General features: G+C 33.8%; 1 protein-coding gene across 3 annotated transcripts in view; it reads right to left on the bottom strand.

Annotated features, from left to right (window-relative positions):
- Nucleotides 1-21366, bottom strand: part of dpr12 (defective proboscis extension response 12) — a 337047-nt gene that overhangs the window by 110806 nt on the left and 204875 nt on the right. For all 3 annotated transcript variants that reach the window (XM_069038672.1, XM_069038670.1, XM_069038671.1), the window contains one exon: nt 4505-4551. The gene's annotated coding sequence lies outside the window, so the exon portion shown is untranslated. The remainder of the gene's footprint in view (nt 1-4504; nt 4552-21366) is intronic.

The following is a 21366-nucleotide window of genomic DNA, read 5'->3' on the forward strand; positions in this document are numbered from 1 at the left end:
GAGATTGAAGGTAGAGCACCTTCAAGTTTACTAATCTTGAATATTTTGTGTATGTAACAAAGCTGTTACAGCACCCAAAAGAGTGCGTTAATAGCTTTTTTAAGTGCTCTAATAGATCAGTACAATTTAAATTTTCAAGGTTAGCAACTTTCAATGACAAACATCAAATGTCATACGCCAAATCACGCTAAACAAATGATATAACAATAACTTCAAATTGAACTTTCAAATGTTCCACTGTAACATTTGTGTTACCAACCACCATAAAATTCTTCAAATTTTAAAACTGCGATTTTTCATTTAAAAAGGCGCAAATTAGAAAAAATTGTGTAGGTATGACATATCGTTTATAAGGTATTTTGCAGCACTTACTCTTTCGTGCAACTCCTCGCAAACTCGTCGTGCCCTAAACCCGTGCGTGCTACAAAATGCTTCTTAAAAGACTCGTATCATAATATACTATTTTGAGTAGGTTTTTCCAATGTTTAAGCGCGATTAAAGCATTTCAGTCTACTTTACGTAAGAAAGTATTAAGAAAGTATTTGTTTTGATCAATGAACTCTTTTAGATACAGACACACGTCATGTTACAGATTTTAGTTTCGATTTGTACAATATAAAAATTGGAACCTTCATGAGCATTTCTATAAATATAAAATCGGAAAAATTAAGTAAATCATTTTTGGGGTTAGAAAACTTGAAGGTGCTCTGCCTCCAAGCACTCGGCAGTGTTATCCAAGATTCGAACATACTGTCGCAAATAGGTTCAAATGATATAACATCCACTCAAAAATTATCAAAATCGATCAAACAATTAAACAATTACTGAGAAAAATGAATTTTGAAAACTTGATTTCAAGACCGAATACCTTACCTTGGAAGAAATTTTTTATCGGGAATATATTATGTAATATTTAGTTGGCGTCTTTTTTGAGGTTAAGAATGACCCAATTCATAGTTTGATAAATTTTGTCTTTTTTATACATTGGTAAAATCGAGATCCAGTAAGGATCAAATTTAACCATTTTTAACCAGAATTCGGATGGATTTCTTGAAGCTGTGGTTAAGGAGCTGAAGGCATAAAACATCAAAATATGTATTTGAGATATCGCTGTACTGAGTGTGTTGACGCCGTAAGTGACTACACTGAGAAATTGTTTCAATTTTTCTAGTCTTTTTCTTGTACGTCAGAAACAACACATGATGAACCTCTTTTATACTTCATAGTAAAACTTGGAAAGTCTAGCTCTTTTTCTTTTTTTTTTTTAACAAATGAACACTATCTGTTCAGTACATTTCCTATTAAAATAGTTAATAAATTGTCGTTTTGTTATCTCTCTGAATATGTTTTTTTTTTTTTGTACAATAACACACAATAAAAAATACGTCAGCAGTGAAAGGTAATAATTATTGAATTTATCAAAGTAATGATAACGTTTGTAGATATTTTTACCAACTCACTAGTCAGATAAGGTAAATTAAGGTGTTTGTTTAACTGTCAGAATCAAACAACCTATATTTCTGTAAAAGGATCACTCGGTTGATCAGTTGATCAAACATTTCAATTTCAGTGCACAAACTCCAATTTCACTCCCTAAAGGGTACCTTTCATCAAACCTTTGTACTTTTCGCAACGCGGTTTTGACAATTTTCGGTTGTGTATTCAGTCCAAAAATTCGTTCGTCCGTATAAAATCGAGTCGCGTTACACAAAACATTAATTCGCTGAATATTTATTTTTAAAATGTGGACATGAGTTCAAATATGACTGGCTAGATTGTGTGTAATTAATTTGCAGCTGTGCGTACGAGGCTCGTAAACCCCGTAGGTATATTGACACTCCAATGACGGATCTGTTTAACATTTGGTTAGAATCTCTACAAAAACAATGTGTAAAATAACATCGGAAATGACTAAAGTGGCTTAAATATTCAGTGTGTGGTGGCACTTGGGCACAAACGTATTGTTTGATGAGTCCCAAAATCAATGTTAATTTTGTTACAGCTTTCGAACCAAAATACGTTTGGAGCGTTCTATTTAAATTTCAGCTTCGTGTCCTTGTTTTGTACGATTAAGGATTTTGAGACGGATTGAACAATGTTGCTAAGTCTGTTGACAGGACAAGATTGTGAGGCTTCAGTTTCTGTAACTACCGTAAAGCTTTTAATCGTTATTAGTCTCCATCGCCGTGCATAACTTCCAAAAGTTATTAAATTCGTCTTGCGAACTTTGCGAAATAATAAGTTTGAAAAGTTAAATAAATACCGATATTTCAAACTATCGGCCCGGCGCTCTTATTAATAAGCAGTTGGCAAGGTGAAAATTTTCCTCATTAATTAACGGGCATCTCGTGAAAATCCGAGTTTTTCTCTCTGCAAGGGAGAGGAAAACATCGCATAATAATTTTAAAATTGTGTTACCCATTCAAATTCATGTAAAAGTATTTGCATAATTTAAAAGTGAAGGATTTATCTGGAAAAGAAAAAACATTTTTCCCCGGAGTGCAATATAAGAAAGTGTACCCTGCACAGATGGCGCCAGCCGGAAAGAAATGAAGTCGCCGCGTTCACCTTGAACATTTCGCCCTTTTATTCATATTTAAGTTGGGGCGTTTAGGGCCTGTCTCGGCGTAAATTCGAGTTATTGTCGCCCTTATTCTCTTTTCAATGCCTCATTCTCCGCCTGCCCGATTTATAATGAGCCTCCCACAATATCATGACACTATTTTAAAATGTACTTCCATCGATCTTTAGGGCCTCGGAGAATTTGAGATGAAAGGACGAATGCACAGTTTGAAGACGTTCTGTATTTGTCTTGGATACTGTTACTACAAAAAGTAATAAATTTTCGAGCTTGTGTTACAAAGCCGTGAAATTTGATCCTTCTTCTACTAAAATTGCTTTTGACGATAATCTTATAGAAAAGAGTCAACGTTTTAATATATACTTGGTATCAAAAGTGTAGCAGAACATGTTAATCAAAACCAACGAATAACTAACTTTGCTATTAAGAATGCAGAACAAAAAAAAAATAGAACGATTTCCATCTGAGAAAACGGATAAGGTAACATTCAAAATGATGGAAGAGATATAAAAAAATCATTAGTTCTAATAGTTATTTTTATATTAAGTGCGCGAAGAGAGTTTTTTGTGCATAAAAAGGTCTTTTACGCCGAGACGAAGGTCGAGGCAGTATAAGCCTTTGAATGCACAAAAACATCTTCGCGCACGAAATATAAACAATATTTTTTCTATAATTGATTCAAAAAATTGAAATTAAAAATTCAAATTTTTGAAGGAACTCTGAAGTTTCAATGCAGTGACCATGTTGCTAGGTAACTAATAAAAAACAGTGCGTGAAATGAAAAACAGAAATAGTCGTATGCGTGAAATTGCATTTCACACACTGTTTTGTATGGTTTCTATGGTTTCGATCTTACTAACAATGTAAAAAAAAAGACACGTAAGAAAATGACCCACTTCATGCACAGATAACTATGCGTGAATTTCAAATTTTTGAATTAATTATATAAAAAATAAATTCTATACTTCGTTCACTTTAGTTGCACAGCAGCACGTGATTTTCGCCTGCTCGCTCCCTATTGGATAAGACTCCGCCACGTTCATTTAGGTGAAACGTTCTGTGCCATTGTCGTGCAGTATATCTCTGTCTAGCTGATTCATTTGTAATGGAATTATTCCCAACTGGGAAGTAACTACGGAAAATACGACAATTAAAGACATTTCAAAATCATTTCATTACAAATCTTTATTTACTACGAATTTTAAAACCTGGAATGTTACGCCACTGAAATCTATATCTTAGACGACTTGCAACGAGAGGCGGAGTCTCTTCGGCAGTTTCGGGAACTGCGTGGTGTGTACGTGATTATTATGTTCATTAAATTAACGCAGTATAGAACGTGTAAATGGTTTATTATTAGAACTAAAACTAAGGTTGGAGTATATGATTTATCATATTTATCATAAAAATGTCAAACGCAGTTAAGCGTGAGGATATTTAGTCCATAAATAAAAGAAAAAAAAGTTTGTGGTCGAGTGGCGTGATGCTTTTATTCTTTGTTAACGTATGACGAAGGTTCACTATTTAAGATTTTGCAAACAACAGATCTTGCTACTAACGAATGTGAGATTTCCTAATTTTCTTATTGGTACATGATGATTCTTTACTTACTTGATTTAATTTACAATAAAAAGTGAGGTTATATATCTCCAGGAACTGTCAAACCATATCTACTAACTAAAAGCCTGCGTTTGTAAAAGAGAGAGAAAACCACAGCCAGCTTGAGCACAATTTTTTTTAATATAAAAATATCTTCTCCGACCTTTTGCGCCTTTGTTCTGAAAATTTTCTTGAAGTGAATCAATGTAGGAGTTGACATTTGCTTTTTGCGGCCAGCGAAGCTCAAGTTTTTTTTGATGAAATGACATTAAAATTTTTCCGGCATGTAATCTTATTGGTGTGCGTGGCCGCTTAAAGACTTACCACTTAATTGCCACTCGTTCTCAGTTGATTTTCATATGGTGGCTTCCCTGAAACCAAAAAATCTCTGATTAGAATCCATCTTGAGAAAGCAAATGTGAAGGCAACTGAGTGAATGGTGGCACGTTTGTATCAATTGCTGTTGCCCTAACGAGGGAGAAAAGTGCTCGAGAACTTTTCCGAACGTTGCAAACTCGTTCTAGTTTGCTTTCTTATTATCATGGTCATTTTACGTGTTCGATTCAGCGAATTTACATTGAAATGCAGTTTTGAAATCACCGGAGCACATGTGCTCGTGTAGCTGACGCCTTGTACTGTAAACGCGCTCAAAATTCGCCCAATGGTTCGAGTTTATTGTGCAGAAACTATGCCGGGGACAGGAACAGAAGTTATAAATATAGAGCTTTCAAGGAACGGAGCTGCTAACGTAATGTTTTCACATTAAACGAGTAATAAGAGAGAATTTTCATCCGGATGTAGTAATATAAATATTTATGTGGAGTATAATCTCTTGTCGATAGAAAAGGAATTCATTCTCAAAAAATCTCATGTTCTTTTACGTCAAACAGCTCTCTGTCGATGTTCAAAGAGCTTTGCAGGCAGCAGATTATCTTACACAGTTCCTATACAAATTAAATCTTCTTCAATATATTTCAATGCCTACAATCAGTAATGTCAGAGAGAAGTTCGATATACGAGTATTCAAAGCCGGAAAAATATAAATAGCCCAACATATAACATTTCTGCACATTTTTTAATTTCTTTATTTATTATACGTTATTTTGTGTGGATCTTGTAGATGCAACTACTAAATGCCTAGTTGTAGTAGTTGTAGCTAGACTGTCAACCATTTCCAAAGATCGAAAGAAATCAACACATGTACATATAAAGTTAGTTAGTAACTTTTTGTGTAACAATAAGCAGGACTAAGTAAACATTTCTTATTAGATATTAGGAAATTGATTCAGTATAAGCAAATGTGTGAAGCAATTTAAATGATGTCATTAGTTTTTGTGACAATGCAAATAATTTAGCCTAAGTACCTATTTGGTTAACAAAAGATATAACTACTTTGTTAAGGCTTAGGATAGAGTTGCTCTGTTCAATTTCTTCGGAGTGTATTTCATAAATCAAAAACCTATATTGAAAATATTATTTATTGAATATTTATTTTAAAAAATGAATAGAATATTTATAATTATAAGACTTGTGATTTTGTGATTTTTTTATTTTGTCCGTATATTAGTTGAATTTTTAGAAAAAAGTAGAGTATCATTTTATTATTAATTTGTGCCCTAAAATACTTTCTTTGTACGGTGCGATCAACAATTACTTAGAAACTTAGATAAGGGGCGGCTATGACTTTGATAGTGTCAGTTTTTCTTATCTTTGCTAACTCAGCTAATAAACGTCAAATATCTGTCACTATTAATCAAATTTTAACACAAAAATGGTCTTTACTTCAGAACATACAAGATTCATCTTACTTTCGTAATAGTGTTTTCAGTATAACGAAGAATGGAGACATAGCGCTGTTGTCTGTTTGAGTGAGTTTCTGCAAACATTTTCAAATTTAAATTTAAACAGGTATATGCAACCAAAAATACATACATGTAGGTACTCTAGAATATATGTCGACATACGTCCAAAACCTCAAAGCCTTCTACGGTAGAATTTATAGATATTAAATATATTTATGCGAGTACAGTCGAACAAGTATTTTACAATTCTTAAAAGTATTATACTGTAGGTAACAATGAAATATATTATTTAATTAATCAAAACAAATTTTAACAGAATTATATTATATTAATAGAAATGAACAAAATAAAATAAATCATTTCATGCCGCTCCGCAAAGAACTTCAATAACATCTGATAAAAGTTGTGAGTTAGTTTTTTTTTTACAGAGTTTTATTAATAAAGCAATATTCATTAAAAGTTGAGAACTGAATATTAAAATTAATTAATTATTTTTAAAAGAACGACCAGAATGGGACCTATTTTTTGTTAGTCCATTCTGTTTCAGCAGCAAATATTTTCTTTCATTATTTATACAAAATTTTATACAGGGTGTTTTCGAAGTTGAGGTGTTCCTTTTAACTTGTGATAGTATGCGTTATTCTAAAGAGTTTTAGCCAAAGTCGCCTTAGTAAAATGTGTACGGCAATGAAGATACAATAAATTAATTTTTTTGAAATTTCTGAAACCGGTCCTGCTCAAATTTGAGCTGATTTGTTAGAAATTAGAATTGACAAAAAAAATCAAATGAGCATGGACGTTAATAAAAAATACTGTCAGAGTTGTCATCTAATTAGTCGGAATGGCTTTATCATTACGAAAATAATGAGCTCACAGATATGTTGCTAATGCATGGGCAATGTTATCACGTTATCAGAATGCAGCTGCGGCGTCCAGAGAGTACGCAGAGCGATTTCCAGAAAGACACCATCATGGGCCAAGTCAGTTATTAATCTAGGACAGCGGAGAAATAGACAGGACCGAACTCAAAATTTTAGAAAACAATAAAAGTATAAATCAATTATCTCCCTTAATACAAACATTTTACTAAGAAGATTTAGGCTAAAATTCTTAAGAATAATGTATAGTATGTCGTCTTACAAGGAACCCCTCAACTTCGAAAACACCCTGTATTATAGTAGTTTTTTTGACGAGTTTTTGTGACGGTTCGTTTTGACAAGTGGTGACATTTATCAAAATCCGTTCACACAGAAGAAAATTCTCAAATTCTGACAGTGTCGAACAAAAAATTAGTGTGCATTTCACTGAACAGAATAAATTAAAAAAAATATTTGTCTCCATGGCTAGATTCTGACAGTGTCTAACAAAAAATTAGTGTGCATTTCACTGAACAGAATAAATTAAAAAAATATTTGTCTCCATGGCTAGATATTCAAAGCAAACAGAGTTAAATTGACGACCATTGTGCTATGTATGCTAGACCCAGAACGATTTATGATAGGCTGATAAGCTATTTAACTTGAATTGAGAACACTGTCATTCAATATCAAAAACTTCAAAAAATTTGATTATATGTAGATATGACATAAAAATAATAGATTATATCATTAAGAGTAGAAGTGAGTCTTTTTGAGCTAAGGCCAGAGATTGAAGACCGAGACGAAGTCGAGGTCGCAACTGCGCTAAGCACAAAAAGACCTTCTACTCTGAACGATATATTATACTATTTTATCTTCAAGCGGATTACAAAAACTCATTTATTTATTTTCTGTTGGTGCAGGATTCTGCAGTTTGATCCAGAAATCTTCTTGAAAAGCTTGTGCAACCATCTTAGCAGGAAATATTACGGCAGCACTTCCTGAGTTTTAAGTAATGTTTTTGTTCGGGTATTTCCTACATGAACAGATTGTTACAAGGGAATATAACGCTAAATTAATTTTCAAGTTCTCTTCAACGAGAATAACGCTCTGGATTTACAAAAACCTCATTTTCATAATATTGGCGTAATGTGTCTGTTACGCAAGTTCACTTCCATATGTGTCTCTTCGGATGGAGACAAATTTAATGAGTGGTTCTAAAAACAAAGAGTAGTTGTTTCCAAAAAGTATCAAAGCATTGTTGCAGCAGTATCTTGTACTATTTTAAGCGAGGACATGATAAATTACTCTCGTAGAGAATATTTAAATGAAATGTGTAACGTTGACAATGTTTAATTTATAAACTGGCAATTGTAATGTTTTAAGTAAAAATTACTTAGTTGCTTCAAAACAAAGCATGGTTTTTTGTTTGAAAAAAATTATTTCCTAAATTTTCGAATGAAAGTAAGTATTTAAATGATGATGGAACTCTCGTTAGCTTGAACGACATTTAGTCATTGCCAATTTAATTTCTTGGTAAAATATGTAGCTCATTCAGATTTTCTAACGAGAAACGTAACATTGGAAGCTCCAATCGCGGTAGCGTCGAACAGAGCGCGAATCTAATTAATATAATTAATTTTCCATCAAGTCTGGAAATTAGTTAAATGTCACTCCACTTTTAATTATTATAACTAATTCCTTTGTCGAACTAAACGCAGACGTTTTAAAAAAAGTGTTTTGCTGCGGTATTCGATTGCTCTTTAACACTTTATGTTGTTAGCACATCTTGATCACTTACGGAATTAAATGAAATTTCCAATATACGTCGACAGAGAATTCCGTTGTAATTATTACACGAAATTAAGGCAGATGGAAACATTTTATTTGATCCGTTGCGAATTCTCATTACTCGGAATGAAAATCGGCATTAGCGTCGGTGGTTGCGAAAAATTAATTTCGAGCAAACTAAGTTCATTATTTGGAACGGAACAATTCAGCTTTTCCGTAAACATCGGCCCACTTCTCGGACAAAGAATAACAAAACTGGTCATTTCTGTTTGTCTCTCCGCTTTTTTCGGGTAGATGACACATCATACACTGACTTTTATTGGATTGTTTTATTTGTTTTCATACAGAATAACGCTTTGGAAAATATTTTTGACGAATTTCGCAACAGAACGAAGGCGAAACCCCACTGTTTCTTCCAGCAACTCCCTGTTGTTCCTCTACAATCCGTATTAAAATATGTCCTTGCATAATTCGCTGATGTTCGTACAATTCCAGTCGCAATTCAATTTTCTGTTATCGGTTTGATATTACGAATATCACGATGGGAAATGTGCGATATTTTGAACACTTTAGCTTTATACTTTACCGCTTTATTCTACGGCTTGTGAAAAATATGGTGTGCGTGGGGTGAGACGTGGTGTGTGCGTAACGCAAGTCGTTCGTCGTTTGTCAAGCCAGGACAGAATTCAGGACGATACAGGCATCAATTTCGTCATAAACCGCGTCGGCCAACTTCCGGTCACCCCAAAAATAACATCAACACCCCAGAGCAGAGGGTTGCCGTAAAAGTTTTATAGCTTTTACGACTGTGTCCCCGCCTATCGTTAACACGAATGTATTTTTATTGGAAATAATAATTTTGGTCCTTAACACCTCTAGGTCGTTTCGCTTTACTTTAATAATCGCAAAGATTGTCCCTTCATTAATACAACTTTTAATTATGCGAATTTTGGCAGATTTGAGTTGTTGGTGCCTGAAATGCCTTCGCAAGGATTAAAGGACGATGTGGAAGATGTCATCAACTACTGTTTGATTCCTTTTTATGCTAGGTAATAGGTAATTAAAGACTAAAAGAGACGTCACGACAGAGGGTTAATTAACTTAGTTTCAAGCAACTCGGCATTCACAACTCATTAAGAAGCTAAAAAAAGCGAAAACATCATATTATATTACAAAATTATTTTTACTGGAAATTTTGGACATATGAAAGATTTGCGTCAAAACGCGAATGAACAGATTCAGCAGTGCTTTCAAATTTGAATTTTAAAACAACTTTTTTTCAGTCTCAACAGACTTGAAATTTTAGGAACACATCAAAGAAAGGTTCTAGTCTATTCTTGTTCTCATCTGAATAAAATCTTGTTCAGAAAAACGTTCTAAATTAAGAAAAATTAATTAACGTTTTCTTATTTTTTTTTTGGGAGAAACTAAGGCTGTCTTGAACACTTTGAATGTCAAGAACTCTCAATCTAAACTAGTTTTATGGCATATATTTTTTTCAGAAAAATTCTTCCCCTTAATTGGAAATTATCAGTTCTTTTTGGACATAATATGTATTTATGTACAGTCGATGGACAAATAAAACTGGGACAAAAATGACACTCACATAAGTCAAAATTTACAAATTTGCATCGTTTAATTACGGCTTTATCACAAATAGGTTAACTTTGGCATGACATATTATATAGACACTGACAAATATATTGACAATTCAATGATCTGATTTACATAGATTAAATTTTAAGTGTCCCAGTTTTATTTGTCCACCGACCGTACGTGCTTAAAAAGTTTTCCGTTGAACAATAATAAAATATTAAAAAATATACAGTACCTTTAAATTTTTTTCTTATCAGACTTGCCTTAAAATTTATAACGGATGTCTGAGTGTTTTTTTCAAGTAATATCAAATGAAATCCTGGGCTAGGAAGGCGTTGGAAACCGTGAATTGTTGTGCTTTTTTACAGCGTGGATTAATTGGAGCATGTTGACAGCTAACCTAAAATTTAGGGCCAAAAAAATCTTTCTTTTTTTCTTTCTTTGCAATGTTTTAGATTAAAAATAGAATAACTTAACGATTCCTATTCTCGAATCAAAGCACCCGTTGCTGAAAACAAACATGTTCAATAATGTCCTGATTAAATATAAACAAATGTCATTCGTGTCAAACGGCGGGAAATTCAAATTTTAGACTGTTTTAAACGGTTTAATTTTTCCTTAGCCCAGGATTTCATTTGAACACAATGTTGCAATAGAAGGATAATATTTTAACAATCCGAATCCACTCTTTCAACTCTTGATGAATGAGGGTTATGGGTTAAATAAAATCTTATAACTTCGAACACGATCCATTTCTGAGAGCTCTCTGAGCAATAAAATAATTCATAAAAATTATATTCGTGTTCTTTAAGTTGGCTGGCTGGAGTTGATTTAAAGAAACTTCAAAAGTTACCTGTGTGGAGTTCCAGTAACTATAGCTTTACGACCCATTTATATTAGTCAAAACTTTTAAAACCCGGAAACTCGCTGCTTCCGCTTCTTCGACTGTACTATTGTTTCGAGTTATTTTAGTCTTTTGTCTTGACAAGAATAAACGCCGACAAAACGATTTAACATAAAATATAATAAATGATGCTTTATCTTTGTGCAGTAATGGGTGAGTTCGATGTATGTGATTGTATAGATAGGAAACCGGAGAATTCTGAAGAACTACCGTTGTTGCTTTTAAAGGATGCGTGTTGCGTGCATCCGCATACTCTATTTGAAATTCTTACCACAAGAACTAAATTGGAACTGTCTCGTTTCGTTTGATCAATTTTATGAACAGGATATGCTTCTCTGAAGGATAAAAGCAAATCATAAAACACTGGCCTTATTCAAAACAATAAGCTCCCGGATGGATAAAATTACATCTTTTGATTCATGAATTCCATCCTGAAATTTTAACCGGGCTAGTGATGAGTCCAAGTGAAAGGCTTCCGGATCAATATTGATAAGGGATGGTAACAAGGATATGATAAATCTGCCAAAATTACAAAAATCGTAGACGACTTTTTTTTCAGTGCTAGTGTGTATTAAAATAAATACCCAAAGAAAAAATGAATAGAAAAATAATATTCCAATGACTTCCAAATATTGGAACAAAAATTTGATGGCTGTAAAGTAAATACAGTAATAATAGAAGAGTCGTGTTCTACTAAACGACCTCTAAGAGACGGGAAAATTGTTAATAACTTTAAACTGCTACCGGTTTAGCGTGGCTGAACTTATTTGGCAAATTATCCCTAAACTCTTCAATAATTATTAAGCGAATTTTTGCACAATAACAAATTTTCCACTCTAAACAACGAAATTACAGGTACATATTGGCATTTAAATTTAAAAACAAAGCTATCTAGGTATTTAAGAATAATAAAAATAACTCCCAGTTCTCTATGCTTTTTAGTTTTTTCGAAAATACTGAAAACATCATCATTCATTACGTTAGCTTCATCTCGTAGACGTCTCTAGGAGTAGAAGTGTTCCTCCAGGTGTTTTCAGTTTTCATTTACAGATTTTTCACTTGTTTATCGATCCGCCTTAGCGCAGTTATTTCGAAGGTCACGGCCCGTGAGAGAATCCAACAACTCTAAAAGCGATAGCATTGCTTCTGCATTTTGTCAACACCAGATGCATTTTGATGTAAAATGAAAAGAAAAGGGTCGTGAACGTGAACTATCAAAATCACAACCAAGAAGACGAAGAATTTATAAACGTTTACAGAGGTAGAACTGTGTGGTCGCGAGAGGAGAAGAGAGTTTGCTTTTTTTCTCCTCTTCGAGTTGTGTGGGTGGTGACGTGGTTTCAACAAAAATGGGCCAATGAGAAGAGGTGGAAGCTGCTAGTGCACAGGATTCTTTAGCAGAAAATGCTGCAATACCAATGAAATGTAATGACGGAACAACAAACAGATACAACGACTCTCAAATCTAGATCTCATGAACTGGGTGTTCAGGAAGAACAGGAAGAACTCCAGAACAAGTGAAAGCTGTTCATATGGAAATCCATGATCGTGGCAAAAGAAAGATGACTAACTTATCCAAATGAAGAAAATTCACCAAGGATTTAACACTGTTAAAGGAAAATACATATACCAAAGGTTGGGGACGATATGACAGAACCTTGTTACTGTAAAATGATTATTTGAAAAATGTTGTTTGGCCTTTTAATGTTACACCGTTTCATCAAAGACAACTTTAGACTGGAATTAATAGTGAAATAAGGACAAAGGGTAAAGCCCATATGACTGGGCCTGTACTTGCCCTCCCTGCCGTAGACCATAATCCTTTCCATAATTATGTTGACTCGGTGTCTTGTACAGTCTAATTGATGATTTTAAGAGTACTCTCTCGTGTCTTTATTAACTCGGGCACTTTGTTTCAATTCTTGTTTCGGCTTGGCACCGTTCCGTGCGTCGCAATTTGGTTAATTCGACTCCAAACAAAATTAAATGTTAAAACATCGCCATTCAGAGCGACAGGAACCGTGCTGGTGTGAATACAAAAACCCGAATGGCTGTTTTTGTGCGCCAAATTTTAATTTCGTTCCTGTAAAGCCCAGTGATTGATTCATTAGCATTTTTCACTGAGTAGGTCGTGATGGCTGAAAACGAGTTCTTCGATCCGGACCAGTCTGATTAACCCGGACTAAACAAGGAATGCTCGGCTGGAGTTAATGATAAAACAAAATCTCCAAACTCGACGGCTTCAGGTTTTTTATGCGGGTAAGAATGATTAATTCATTAAATTTTGTTACTTCGCCTTCCTGTCTTGGCTTCTTTATTTTACTTTTGTTTAATTCAATTGGGGAAGCTCCAATTATCGCAAAATCATCTCGGAGCGGTCATGAATGTCTGGAATTCGAAATGACTAATTGCATCAATTAAAAATGTCGTCGAGGCGAATCTAGCAGCGTCCTATTTATGTTGTGCATAGAACCTTTTTCTCTTTTTGTGCCGCTCTCATTAGCGTGAAGTTCGCAAATTCGTTTATTATATTAAATTAAATAAGTTTCTACCTCCATTTTCGGTGTAAACTTTTTACGCAGTTTTTCACAATTCTCCTACGAGAACTGTTAATTATGAGGAAGAGGTGTAATGCAAAATACGAAGACACAAATATAATTTTTCGTAATGCGTAATGAAAGCGGTGTCACGTTTCCGTGTTATCTATTAAGGATTTCAGAATGAAAGTCGTAAAACGACCCTAAAATTTCATCATATAAAAATAAAGCCGACTCCGTCATATTCTTCTAGGGGTTAATAACGGCAACGCACATACAAGGCGGGTGATCAGGGACGATAATGTGTGTAGAGTCCTCCGTTATAATAACACTCTTTTAAATGAGTATGAAGAAAGTTCAGGGTGGCACGTAATTGCCGACATTTTCTTTGTTGTTACGTACTTGTAGGATTTTTTAACGATAAGGCTGTAGACCGTGGAGACATTTTTCTTGGCTAAGTGCCTCTTCAAAACCAAAACGATACAATTCCCAAAATTAAAGTATAACGGCGCTGAAACCGGAAGGGCTCACTTAATTCACCGGATTGCCTACAATAAAAATATTTTTACGTGCTAAGCTCCGAGATAAAGTCGAAAAAACAGCCGATTCAAATCTGGTCCCTTACATAAAAGCCAAACAACCAACTCGTAAAAACTGAACTCACTAACTTAATTAAAAATTAACAATGCATAAAGTATTTATCTAATATTTATTCTAGTCTAATAATGCATGTTGTAGAGATTAACTAGCATTTTTCTTCATAGAGTTAAGTCCGCGTTTTCCAGATTTACGATCCCTTGCCTTTGAGTACAAATTGAAAAATATCGTTGCAAAGAATTCCTCGCCTATTTTAACGAAGATGAGATCAATTAGTTGCGACGTGTATTACAGACAAATTACAGACATTTAAATGTATCAAAGAAAAATTTCTTGAATGGCACTTTCAGTAATTATCTTTAGCTGCAAATGTGTCAGATAAATAATAAGAACATGCAGAAATAGAGTGGGTATAAAAATTGTCATGAAAAATCTTATTGCAAGAATTTGTTGTTCAGCGAGTTCTACTAAGATGCCGAAAAATAAATGTTGCAATGTGGAACAGACGTCACACTACTCTTTTACTGGTAATATGAAGTTTAATATGGTTGGCAACAAATCATTTCTAGTTTTTTATTTTGGCAACTTGCGTGGACATGTTCATGTTCAATATCTTAAAATTGGCGATTGTTCCCACTTTAACAAGACTGGACACCAGCCAAAATTTTTCTGGGCGCAGTACGCTAATTTAGGTTAAGACGTGCCTACCACTTGCGATTATACAGGGTGAAATCGATATACATCATAATATTAAAACCCCAGGATCTTCAGACCATTTGCGAGAAATACCATGTACAGTTTAAGCGCTAAAGTTGAGTACGCCACTGATCTGACGTTAGTAAGATTAAAAAGTTATCGAGTGCAAGACAAAAAAGATGCAGAAAGTTTTTAGTTTTCATTAATAGTATTCTTACACGTTTTTCCGGCTCAGTGTATTTAAATTGTTTTTTGTTTTGTTTCATTCATAGCAAGGTTTTGTAACTCTTTTTTTAAAGTTACGTTTCGATTTGTTAGAACTTTCATAAGCGTCTCGTTCGCTAAGTTTAAATTGGACTGACTGAATGAATTTAAAATGTTTAACCACATTTTTGATTTATTCACTTATTGAAGATACTATAGTTTACATATTATGATGAATTTCAATTTCACCCTGTATATAAACTCCTGTTCAAAATGATCGCATTACTCGTTTTTTTTTGCTAGTTTCTTATTATAAATGGAATTATAAAAGAAATATAAAAAATTAACTTTTTTTTCAATATTCTATTAATGCATTGTCTTATTGTCTAGCTATGTATTTCCTTTCAGACCACCAAATGTCAATATTGAATAATAATTTCAAAAAAAAAAGATACAAGCAGTAATTGTAGTGGTGCGATAATTTTGAACAGCAGTTTAATGTATGAATGTATTTATACATGGTATTTCACATGTGGTAATAAGTCCGACGGAATTGAAATGCAACCCACAATACATTTGCAAAGTTAACGTCGATATTGGAAACAACCGAACAATAATAATATCATCATTAAAAGTCACCCAGTATAATTCTAAACTGTTAGATATAAAATGCCGATGTCACTTTTGCTGCCAATATAAATAAAATAAAAATCATATCATAGCCTGCTAGAAAGAAGATAAAAGTATCGATCATATGGTACTTTTACAGTATTTATCTGCTTTAAAATATTACGGAACCGACCGCTCCATACCTGGGTTGTAAAATTCTTCATACAACAGGTGCCTAGTAGGCATAAAACAGCTATAAACAGTTTTATAGATTCTTGTGGAGCATCGAACAAATTAACAAATTTTAAGTAGCAATTAAACTAGACAGAATTTTGCATTTTGCATTTTTGTGGTGTGGAACTCGGATGCCTCTGCGATTTTCATGTCTGTCTCTGTGAGTTCAAAACATCTTTTTCATTACAAATATCAAAGCACTGATTAAGAACAGACTAGACTAGATAAAATATTTTAAAGTTCGGCTGATACGATCTATTTTCGTTGACAAATATATATTTCATTTTACATGTTGCAGAATAAGAAAAATACAAAGAAATAAACTCGTCAAGAAATACCTGCAAATAAAGTAGGTATAAAAAAGAAACTTCATTGCACGTAATACTACTACCGTGCAATCAATAATCATTTAGATCAAAGAAGCCTTTGGAATTTTGAACGTATGTCCGAATCTAGACATTCAGATATTCTGGATGCACGGAAGTATTTTTGGTTGCATATACTTGTTTCAATTTAAATTTGGAAATGTTTGCCGAAACTCGGCCAAACAGGCAACAGCACTGTATGTTCATTCTCCGTTATTGAAAACACCATTACGATCCAATGATGAATCTTTTATCTTCTGAAGTAAAAACCATTTTTGCGTTAAAATTTGATTAATAATGACAGTTATTTGACGTTTATTAGCTGAGTTAACAAAGATAAGAAAAATCTGACAATCCCAAAGTCATAGGCGCCCTTTTTGTGGTAAAACAAAACAGTGAACATACGGACCCTGCGTGATTCTCATTTAACGACAAATCAATGATAATGTGTGTGTAGCACATGCAGGATTAAGTTAGATAGCATCTAGGTGCGTCCAGCTGTTCTTCAGTCAGCACATTCTTTCTTTGCCAACGTAGGAATTCTGTCCTATTTAAATTTACTCCGTTCAAGTTAAAAAATTAACGCTGGTAAGACTGGCAAGAGAATATTATATTTTCTTAATTAAAAGTTTTCGACTGTTGACATAGTGCCTCCCCTTGCTTTCGCTTTCTTCTTCCACTTCGATTTTGCCCATCTCATCTCTTTAAATAACGTTTAGCCTATGTGTAAGTGTAATATGGCTGACGCCAAAATTGAAACAAACATAAAAGATCACGATCTAAAATGAAAGTTTTTCAAAATGACTGAAGCGAAATGAAGCGAGCTCTAATAGGCAATTTGGTTCCGGTTTCTGCGCGCGTCATCCAGCCTGGATGCGGGCCTACGGCCATCCCTTCGTCTCATCCAACTAGACGACCTCTAACCTTCTTCTAGATTATCACGTCCAGCGGCCGATCTTGCAAACTATCTTATGACGAAAACCTTTATTAGAGCCCGGTCAGCCAGCACGCGCCCCATGTGGACCCCCGGCCCTGGAAAAAACGTCACGTGACCGGCCATTTGCATTTTACGATGTTATAAACACTAACGCTGCACACGTCCCACTATATTTTTTCATTTCGTTTTTGTGGGACACCGGTTTATTTAATCGACGTGTCAGATAGGGTTTATTGCGCCCTGAATGGCGATTTTTTTTCCACGTCGGCATGAAAAACAAAAAATTCATGACGCAAGCACCGACTGCGGATTAATCTACTTTAAAATTCTTGGAGTTTTCAAATTTAACGAGGCCCTCGTACGCGTTAACTTAAGGCTACCATTTATCCAAGGAAAATGTACTTTAAATAATTTTGCTGTTAAGTAGTAATTCCGTAATTTAGTAATCTACAAAATGTTGTACATATTAAGATTGTTTCAAAATATTTCTGCATTTCTGTAGTAAAGGTGTTGGATTCTCTCATGGGCCGTGACCTTGGAAATATCTGCGCGAAGGCGGAGCCATAAACCAGTGAAAAACCTGTAAATGAAAACGTCGACTACCTTGCACGCAAGTAGACGAGAGAGAGACGACACATGACGATGTTGTCCGGTCGGTTTGTAGCGCCTACTTGAGACCGATGAGAAAATCCAACGCCTCAATTTTGTTTGGAGGACTGAGTGTTGCAAATGACCTTGAATTGCGCTAGATGCTTTGATGGACCTCCGTTTGGGACCTGCAGTAGCGCTCCTTTTCACAAAATAAAATATACAGTTTCGGAATCTGTGAGTCAAGAGTGTATCACACATGTGATAATTTTGCTTGAGTCTAAATGGTGTATTAAAGCTGGAAAATTAAAAAATCACCTCGAATAGAAACTACCTTTGCTGTGAAGTGTGATGATGAGGCTTTCGTGACCGTATCTAATGCATAATGTTCTTTGGTGAAGTTTATACAAAATATAGTAATTAGAACACATTCAAGATGGTATTAAGTTCGGTAAGTTGGTGCCTGAGGTGGTCCTTGGGGCTCAATTTAGAAGACGATACGGTTAGTGATATGACCGTAGAAATGTTATAAGCTCTTCGTACATTTACGACTTCACTTAATATAACAAAATTAATTTATGTGTATGACGCAAAAATCATTACTTGCAACATTGATTGGGTCATGCTTATTATTTGAAATGCGTACTGTTGCAGGTAGGTACGTTGGATGACCAAAATCTGGTTGGATAATGAGGTTGATTACATCGATGACATGATAAATGTGCAAGTATGGCGGCTGATACAAATACAAGCTTCAGTTTAACGAGCGTCTGTTCTCTTGTGATTTGTATTCCAATACATCCCCACAATAAAGCGGCGATAACGCCCTCAGATTAGTCATTTCAGAGGAAAATATGGAACTGAGCATCTGTGAACATTTTTACTTCTCCGCATTCGATGCGGATTTGGAAATGTTATTTATTCGGTTTAATTGAGGAAAAGTTTGTGTTAAAGCAGAAGATACCATTATCGTTGGCTGTTATGTTTTCTGCTCAAACAGGTTTCCCATTTTCACTAGTACAAATATATAAAAATGAAAATAAAATCGATAATACAATTGTTTCAACTACATTTTGTAACGAGTTTCCAAGACAAAATAAAAAGGTTTTTCAAGTAAAGTCGACAGGAAAATAGTTTGGGTTGATGCATTAAGACAAAACAACAATTTCTTTCAGTTGGAAGTAAAATTATGTACTTTAATAAAGTAAAAAACAAAAACATTATTCCACATCCTAGTTACACATTACTGTTAGTATCCTTGCACCGACTAAGATTGAAATCTATCCTGACCTGAATTACAAAGTGTCAAGGTACTTTGCTACAACGCACAGATTAAATGTTTACAAGAAATCAATACAAATAGAAGGATAAAAGTCAATTATTCTATATGTCAGATCTGTTCAACGTTTGTCACAAAGAGCTAAATATTATATTTCCACAAACCCATTTAGAGACTGCATTTTTTTTTCAAATATGTTATGTGGGTGAAAACGGATTTTTTTGGACTCCATGTACATGTTGTTGTTAATGTAATCCACACTTATCAATAATTTGTAACATCGTTTTTTTAATTGTTAATTCATTTTTTAATTTCTACATGTCGTAAGATAGCTTTGTGTAATTTTCGCACAGGATCATTCATAAAGTTTAATCAAACTTTCCTAGAGCTGGAATGTAAATATTTTCAACACAAAAGATACACAGTGGAAATTAAAGGAGCATTTGAACAGAAAATCAGTATGTACGAGTATGATTGATTGATATTCAAGGATGTGAACTGTAGATACCAAATAAAGAAGCCAGACTATAATGATCAAATTAGTTTTAAGAATTAACATTATACTCGTAGTACCTATTGAATTCCTTCACTATTGTCCACTGCACTTCAAAGGAGGAGAGGAAGCTGCTAACGTACTGTTGCTTAATATCACCACTTTTGGTGTTTTGATAATGGGCATGAACATTCTAACCGAGGTAGAACTACGTCTAGTTCTACAACATGGTTGGTTTAGAAAAGTTCTGAAATAACTCAAGAATCACTTATCGAATCACTATTAGGAGATGCAGGCACTTTAGAACAAGTTCAAGATATTTTAAAGAAGAGAAGAAGGAATTATACAGGAAAGCTAATCTAACAAGCGATCGTGATGATATAAATGAGAATGTTTAATAAATAAACATAGTATGTAATAAGAAACGAGAGGGTACAAAATGCCTTAGGTCTTTTAATGGTGAAGATAGGTGATGCAGTAAAGTTTTGAAGTCCTGACAAAGACAGAGGAAGAAGGCAGTAATAGTTTGGCAAATGAAATATTAAACTTTACAACAAAACTCTATGTTTTATGGCGTGTCATGACTAGCATAGAACAAAAAAATCTAGTGTTTTACTATAGCTATTTGTGCAATAAGTTTGGTAATTCAATTTTTTCCGTATTAGGCATGGGATTTTTGATCGAGACGATAGTCGTGCCGGAAACGAGCGCAGCGAGTTGACCAACCCCACGAACAAAATAAAATTACTTTTAACACGTCCATCATACATCTATTTTTTATACAACTGGTTTGAATTGCATTAAAAAACGCAGTCGTATTTTTGATGTTTATTTTAATTTCTGCCGCAAAAATCAGGTAGCTAGTCTTGATTTGACATTTGTTTATTAGAAACGTCAAAAAAGTTTTCATTACGTTTTGTAAAACACTTTCAATTCCACATTATTAGAGACGTCAAAAAAGTTTTCATTACGTTTTGTAAAACACTTTCAATTCCACATTATTGCATTCGTAAACATGGAATGCAAAGAAAACGACGTTAACGATGCCGATATTGACGACAGATTTCCCGCAGATAGTGAAAAAGCGGCAAATAAAGCCACTTTAACATTTGTAAATAAATAAAAAATAACTAGTGTTAAAAGTTTTTTTTTTACTAGTGTTAAAAGTTTTTTTTTCACTAGTGTTAAAAATAATACTTTTAACACATAAAGCAATTTTTAATCAAATTAGCTTCCACTAAAAACGTCACTTTTAATGTCACTTGTATAAAAATAACTATTACCAATTTTTACACTAAAACGAAAGATAAAAATCTTGTTTGTTGTTAGTTTATATAGGTTTATATTTTACAAGGTACGATAGGATGGTTTATTTATATCTTTAAATTCTGGTGTGTTATTTACTGATTCTGTACAATAAATTTGTTAACCTGACACCTGTCTTATATAGTCGGAAGTGCAGAAAATATATTTCACACGAGTACATTGTAAAAGGAAACTTCATGAATTTCTGAGACTGTTCTATCATTTAATCTTATTTTGTCCAAAGTTTGCACTTGCTTCTTATAAAAACTCTACTGCATTACTCGAATTGTCCTATGCAGATTAGAGTATTTTTAAACTAATTTTTGTTTTTTGCCTAGATTAGATCCTGATTTATATTAAACCGAAATATTAGTGAAAAATAAACTTCGTAG

The sequence above is a fragment of the Tenebrio molitor genome, chromosome 2, assembly GCF_963966145.1.
Source record: "Tenebrio molitor chromosome 2, icTenMoli1.1, whole genome shotgun sequence".
In the NCBI taxonomy this organism is placed as follows: domain Eukaryota; kingdom Metazoa; phylum Arthropoda; class Insecta; order Coleoptera; family Tenebrionidae; genus Tenebrio; species Tenebrio molitor.